Below are 7,146 nucleotides of genomic sequence, written 5' to 3'. Positions count from 1 at the left end.
CGGAAATTTCGTTTCATTCTTTGTTGTTGTTCTATGCAGTCAGATTGCGTACTAATACTAGTCAGGGCCAACCGGTTACGAGACTTGCGTAATCGGACAGACAGCTACTAAAATTAAAAATATTTGCATAATAAAATTTAATTAAGCACCCATGCACTAGGCGCGTCAGTTTGGAACCGCGAGACCGCTACGGTCGCAGGTTCGAATCCTGCCTCGGTCATAGATGTGTGTGCTGTCCTTAGGTTAGTTGGGTTTAAGTAGTTCTAAGTTGTAGGGGACTGATGACCTAAGATGTTAAGTCCCATACTGCTCAGAGCCATTTGAGCCAATTCTGGATTGATTTCCATTTGCTCTAACAGATCGGCTGCCACATTTTCCCATGTTTCTCGCTGTTGTGGTGTGAGATTTTTGGGTACCACTTTTGCACAAATCTTTCTCATGCTAAGATCTTCAGTTATTATTAGACGAACCGTTTCTCGATTGATGTTCAGTTCTTCTGCAACCATTTTCACAGATAATCCTCGATCAGATCGTACGAGTTCACGCACCCTGGCCAAGCTGACATCCGTGTATGAAGTTGATGGTCTTCCGCTGCGGTCTTCATCTTCAACATTCGTTCTGCCTACACGAAATATTTTATGCCAACGAAAAAGTTGAGCTCTTGACATGACCGCCAGCCGGAGTGGGCATGCGGTTCTAGGCGCTACAGTCTGTAAGCAGGAGATCCCGGGTTCGAGTCCCGGTCGGCGCACACATTTTCAACATGTCCCCAATGAAGTGTATCAACGCCTGCTTGCAGCTAGGGTGTCTATTTAATTATCATTTCATTTCTAGCAACGCTGCATGGTCATCCACGGTAACTGTTCTTTCGGGAACAGATACTACCGTCACATATAGTTAAAAATATGGGTTCCCGGCCTTTGACCTTCTTTTGCGAACGCACACGTTATGCCCGAACTCGTACGGGACTTGGTAGATTAATCTGCCACGAGTAATGAGTATGATGGGCAAACATCTATTAGGCGCACTACGAATGTAGTGTTGTGGACATGTTGGGAATGTGGATCTCGCGGGGAGCGTGCAAGGGATAAATCCCTACAGACGCACTATCCTCAGGTGGATAGAGCGTCTGCAATGTAAGCAGGAGATCCCGGGTTCGAGTCCCGGTCGGGGCACACATTTTCAACATGTCCCCAATGAAGTGTATCAACGCCTGCTTGCAGCTAGGGTGTCTATTTAATTATCATTTTATCTCGTAAATACTATTTTACTTGTTTGTTATGGCTTGCACTGACACCCATAAATATTATAGGTTTACTGATATTTGTGTATTTGTAATATTTAATATGAGAATTATCTGGTATCATTTGTGTGTTTGTTATAATTTGTATGCTTAGTGTAAGAGCATTGAGAATAATTTTGTTAAAAGCAATTGTGTGTGCATTCAAACTGTTGTTCATGCCTGCACCTGTTCAACATTAATGGGTGCCACTTAGAAATGTTTAATTTGTGCTAACGAACTCTGATGAACTGTCTGATTACTGATAGTGAATATTATGGACTGTTACTTGCACTTGTTCAACATGATGGGTGCCACTTGGAGATGTTTAATTTCTGCTGATGAACACTGATGAACTGTATAATTATTGATAGTGAATATTATGGACTGTTACCTGCACCTGTTCAGCATTGCTGGGTGCCACTGATGGAACTGCTTCTACTGAAATAATGTCACTTGTTGCTGTCTGCACCTGCTCAACATTGCTGGGTGCCACTGTTGCAACTGCTCAACCAGTGATGAGACGTCACTTGTTGCTATCTGCACCTGTCAATATTACTGGGTGTCACTAATGGAACTGCTTCTACTGAAATGATGTTACTTGTTGCTGTCTGCACCTGCTCAACATTGCTGGGTGCCACTGTTGGAAATGCTCAACCAGTGATGAGATGTCACTTGTTGCTGTCTGCACCTGTCAACATTACTGGGTGTCACTGATGGAACCGTTTCTACTGAAATAATGTCACTTGTTTCTGTCTGCACCTGCTGAACATTGCTGGGTGCCATTGATGGAACTGCTTCTACTGACATAATGTCACTTGTTGGTGTCTGCACCTGTTCAACATTGTTGGGTGCCACTGATGGAACTGCTTCTACTGACATAATGTCACTTGTTGGTGTCTGCACGTGCTCAACGTTGCTGGGTGCCACTGTTGGAAATGCTCAACCAGTGATGAGATGTCACTTGTTGCTGTCTGCACCTGTCATCATTACTGGGTGTCACTGATGGAACCGTTTCTACTGAAATAATGTCACTTGTTGCTGTCTGCACCTGCTCAACATTGCTGGGTGCCACTGATGGAACTGCTTCTGCTGACATAATGTCACTTGTTGGTGTCTGCACCTGTTCAACATTGTTGGGTGCCATTGATGGAACTGCTTCTACTGACATAATGTCACTTGTTGGTGTCTGCACATGTTCAACATTGCTGGGTGCCACTGTTGGAGCTGTTTAAATACTGCTGATGAAATGTTATGAGACTGCTATTTGCACCTGTTGACGTTGCTGGGTGCTACTGTTGGAACTGTCAACTACTCTGAGGAGTGCTACTTATTTATTGAACTACTGACAAGAGTTTATGTGAATATTTGTATAAACTGATTTTTTGTGTATTTACTGTTTATGAAATGTTATGAGACTCTTACCTACACCTATTTGTCATTGCTGGTGCCATTGATTGAATGATACTTATGTAAACTAGTATGTAAAATCATATGTATGCAAGCATTTGTATTCCTTACTGTATTTTATATATTAGGTTATTGAAGGGTCAGTGCAAAGCCAAAATTTATCTAGTTATGTGATACTTACTTATTAATATTATCTTTTATTTTTGTCTGTATTTTTTTTTGGACGAATTTGATGGTATTTTCACCACCAATGCTGGCAAAAATACCATCAAATTGTAGCCCGTGGAGGAGGGGCATATGAAAGGTGGCTACACTGAGTCACAGCGCCAGAGATCGCGCCAAAGGGTTTGATTCTGTCGCCTCCACTGGCAGTGCTTGTTCAGAAGGTGTGGTAGTTAGTGCTTTGCTGAGAGGATGTTGATAGCTGTACTATTTGAGGCCATGTCGTGTGCAGTTGTTTTGATGGGCTAGACAGCAGATGTTGTTCGAATGGAGATGTTGTAATGATCAGAGTGTATTTTTAGTCAATATAAATGACGGTAAAAAACATTTTTTCACAGGTTCAGTCAACAAAGCATCTGGCTTGTGTTCATGTATTAGACTGTAATTCGGGTTTCTATGTGCAATTATAGTATTTCAGTTTTTTTCTAATTAATTCAGTGTAAATGGTATTTAAAATATCTTGTCTTATTGAGGAAGAACCGTGCCAAATGTGTACGTTGAATCACACTTCCACACACAGAACAGTTACACTTGTGCTTTGTTGTTTCGTAGTTTTTGTTTCGTAACTTTTATAGTTGCTGGGGACTTAATTAATTAATTGTGTTAACGGAAATTGCCTTTCATTCTTTGTTGTTATTCTATGCAGTCAGATTGCGGAGTAAAGCTAGTCAGGGCCAACCGATTACGAGACTGCGTAACCGGACAGTCAGCTACTAAAATTAAAAATATTTGCATTTTATTTAATTAAGCCCCCTTGCAATACGAAGGGTAAAATAACGGACCCGTAAAGTTACAGACCAATATGGCTAACTTCTGTTTGTTGCATAATCCTGGAACATGTTCTCAGTTCTAATATAATAAACGTTCTTGACACTGAGAAGCTTAGGTCCACGAATGAGCATGGTTTTAGAAAGCATCGCTTGTGCGAAACGCAGGTTGCCCTTTTCTTACATTTTATACTTACAACTATGGGTGAAGGACAACAGGCAGTTTCCGTATTTCTAGATTTCTAGAAAGCATTTGACGCATTGCAGGGTTTTAACTACGGTGCGAACATATGGAATAAGTTCATAGATGTGTGAGTGGCTCGAAGACCTCTTAACTAATAGAACCCAATAACTTGTCTCCGACGGCGAGTAGAGACAAGGCTAACGTCAGGAGTGGTCCAGGGAAGTGTGGTAGGACCGCTGTTTTTCTCCACGCACATAAAAGATTTCGCCGTCGGGGTGGGCAGCAACATGCGATTGTAATCTGATGATTCTGTTTGTGTACGGTAAGGTGTCGAAGTTGAGCGACTGTAGGGACACACAACACGAATTGGATAAAATTTGTAGTTGGTGTGACGAATGGCAGCCAATTTTAAATGTGAAAAAATGTAAGTTAATGAGGATGAATAGATAGACCGAACCTGTGATGTTCGGTTACAGTATTACTAGGGCCCTGCTTGACACAGTCAAATCGTTGAAGTTGCTGTGCGTAACATCGCAAAGCGATGTGAAATTGAACGAGAAAGTGAGAACAGTGATACGGAAGGCGAATGGTCGACTTCGGTTTATTGGGAGAATTCTAGGAAAGTGTAGTACACTGTAAAGAAGAACGTACATAAGACGCTAGTGCGACCTATTCTTTAGTACTGCTAGAGTGTTTTGGATCCGTACCAGGTCGAATTAAAGGTTATGATGAGGTCTGCTTGATTTATTACCAGTGGGTTTGAACGAAATGTGTTACAGAGATGCTTCGAGAACTGAAATGGGAATCACTGGAGAAAAGGCGACATTCTTTTCGAGAACCACTTCTGAGAAAATGTAGAGAACCGGCATTTGAAGCTCACTGGCGAATGGTTCAACTGCCGCCACCATACACTGCGCATAAAGACAACGAAGATGAGATACGAAACTACGGCCTATACGGAGGCATTAGCACTTCGTCTTCAGGCCACGAGTGGCCTACCGGGACAATCCGACCGCCGTGTCATCCTCAGTGGAGTATGCGGATAGGAGGGGCGTGGGGCAGCACACCGCTCTCCCGGTCGTTATGATGGTTTTCTTTGACCGGAGCCGCTACTATTCGGTCGAGTAGCTCCTCAATTGGCATCAAAGGGCTGAGTGCACCCCGAAAAATGGCAACAGTGCATGGCGGCCCGGATGGTCACCCATCCAAGTGCCGGCCACGCCCGGCAGCGCTTAAATTCGGTGATCTCACGGGAACCGGTGTATCCACTGCGGCAAGGCCGTTGCCTTCATACAGAGGCATACAGAAGTAATTTTTTCTAGCTGTATTTACGAGTGCAATAGCAAAGGAAATGACTAGTGGTGATACAGGCTACCCTCCACTACACACCATACGTTGGCTTGCGGGGTGTTATGTAGTTGTGGATGTAAATGTAGAATCCTGGCTGAAAAATGTTTCTACAGTTCATTTTTCTTTTATCCTGCCTAGTTGTCAAAGATGGTGTGTCTAGGAAACCTGCTTCTCGGATCGCTTGATAATAATTTAAACAAATCGTATTAATGATCAAAATATCCACGGGTATGCTGCCGGTCTACAGTGTCCAACGGGCACAATATTTCGGCGATCAAACATGTCGCCTGATGATGGCGACATGTTTGATCGCCGAAATATTGTGCCCGTTGGACACTATAGACCGGCAGCATACCCGTGGATATTTTGATTATCAAATACGCCGGGAGAAACTCAAGAATCACAAATCGTATTAATGAATTTCTATTACAGAAAGACAAATGACAATACTTAACTTTTAGAATTTACATAGATGTCTCGCAATCAAAGAGCGATATGCAATATAATCAATGTCCTTCGCTATAACGATTGCAATACAAGTGAAGTAATACAACTCCTAAGTCGCTGGTCTTGAAGTGCCTAAGCCTGATGCTGCTGCAGAAGTGGCTGCGACCAGTTGGGAGCCGTGCTTATGTTCTCTTCGCCTAGAGGCCGCTCCTATCGAGTTGTCGTCTTAGAGAGGGATGGCTCAGCGTGCAATTGGCTGACGTCCCCTTCACAGCCCTCGCTGCTCTGACGTCCCGGACTGGCGTGCCGGCGCTTCACTTTCCACCAGAACCATCCTGATGAATATATGTTCTTCTACAAATTAAATGTCTAACACCTACACATCTACATCTACATTTATATGCCGCAAGCCGCCCAACGGTGTGTGGCGGAGTAGACTACGTGCCACTGTCATTACCTCCCTTTCCTGTTCCAGTCGCATATGGTTCGAGGGAAGAACGACTGCCGGAAAGCCTCCGTGCGCGCCGAATCTCTCGAATTTTAAGTGTAAGTAGGGGGAAGCAATATATTCGATACCTCACTCATCCAGATACGCACCCTCTCGAAACCTGGCGAGCAAGCTACACCGCGATGCAGAGCGCCTCTCTTGCAGAGTCTGCCACTTGAGTTTATTAAACATCTCCGTAACGCTATCACGGTTACCAAATAACCCTGTGACGATACGCGCCGCTCATCTTTGGATCTTCTCTATCTCCTCCGTCAAACCGATCTGGTACGGATCCCACACTGATGAGCAATACTCAAGTATAGGTCGAACGAGTGTTTTGTAAGCCACCTCCTTTGTTGATGGACTACATTTTCTAAGCACTCTCCCAATGAATCTCAACCTGGTACCCGCCTTACCAACAATTAATTTTATATGATCATTCCACTTCAAATCGTTCCGCATGCACACTCCCAGTTATTTTACAGAAGTAACTGCTACCAGTGTTTGTTCCGCTATCATATAATCATACAATAAAGGATCCTTCTTTCTATGTATTCGCAATACATTGCATTTGTCTATGTTAAGGGTCAGTTGCCACTCTCTGCACCAAGTGCCTATCCGCTGCAGATCTTCCTGCATTTCGCTACAATTTTCTAATGCTGCAACTTCTCTGTATACTGCAGCATCATCCGCGAAAAGCCGCATGGAACTTCCGACACTATCTACTAGGTCATTTATATATATTGTGAAAAGCAATGGTCCCATAACACTCCCCTGTGGCACGCCAGAGGTTACTTTAACGTCTGTAGACGTCTCTCCATTGATAACAACATGCTGTGTTCTGTTTGCTAAAAACTCTTCAATCCAGCCACACAGCTGGTCTGATATTCCGTAGCCTCTTACTTTGTTTATCAGGCGACAGTGCGGAACTGTATCGAACGCCTTCCGGAAGTCAAGAAAAATAGCACCTACCTGGGAGCCTGTATCTAATATTTTCTGG

General features: G+C 43.5%; 1 pseudogene; it reads right to left on the bottom strand.

The window, feature by feature from the left end:
• Window positions 1-5,031: 5,031 nt before the first annotated feature.
• LOC126413667 (5S ribosomal RNA) lies at window positions 5,032-5,149 on the bottom strand (annotated as a pseudogene).
• Between the last annotated feature and the right edge of the window lie 1,997 nt (window positions 5,150-7,146).

The sequence above is a fragment of the Schistocerca serialis genome, chromosome 7 (assembly GCF_023864345.2).
Source record: "Schistocerca serialis cubense isolate TAMUIC-IGC-003099 chromosome 7, iqSchSeri2.2, whole genome shotgun sequence".
Lineage (NCBI taxonomy): Eukaryota > Metazoa > Arthropoda > Insecta > Orthoptera > Acrididae > Schistocerca > Schistocerca serialis.
The sequence above is the reverse complement of the archived record's forward strand: the minus strand, read 5'-3'. Positions and strand labels throughout refer to the sequence as shown.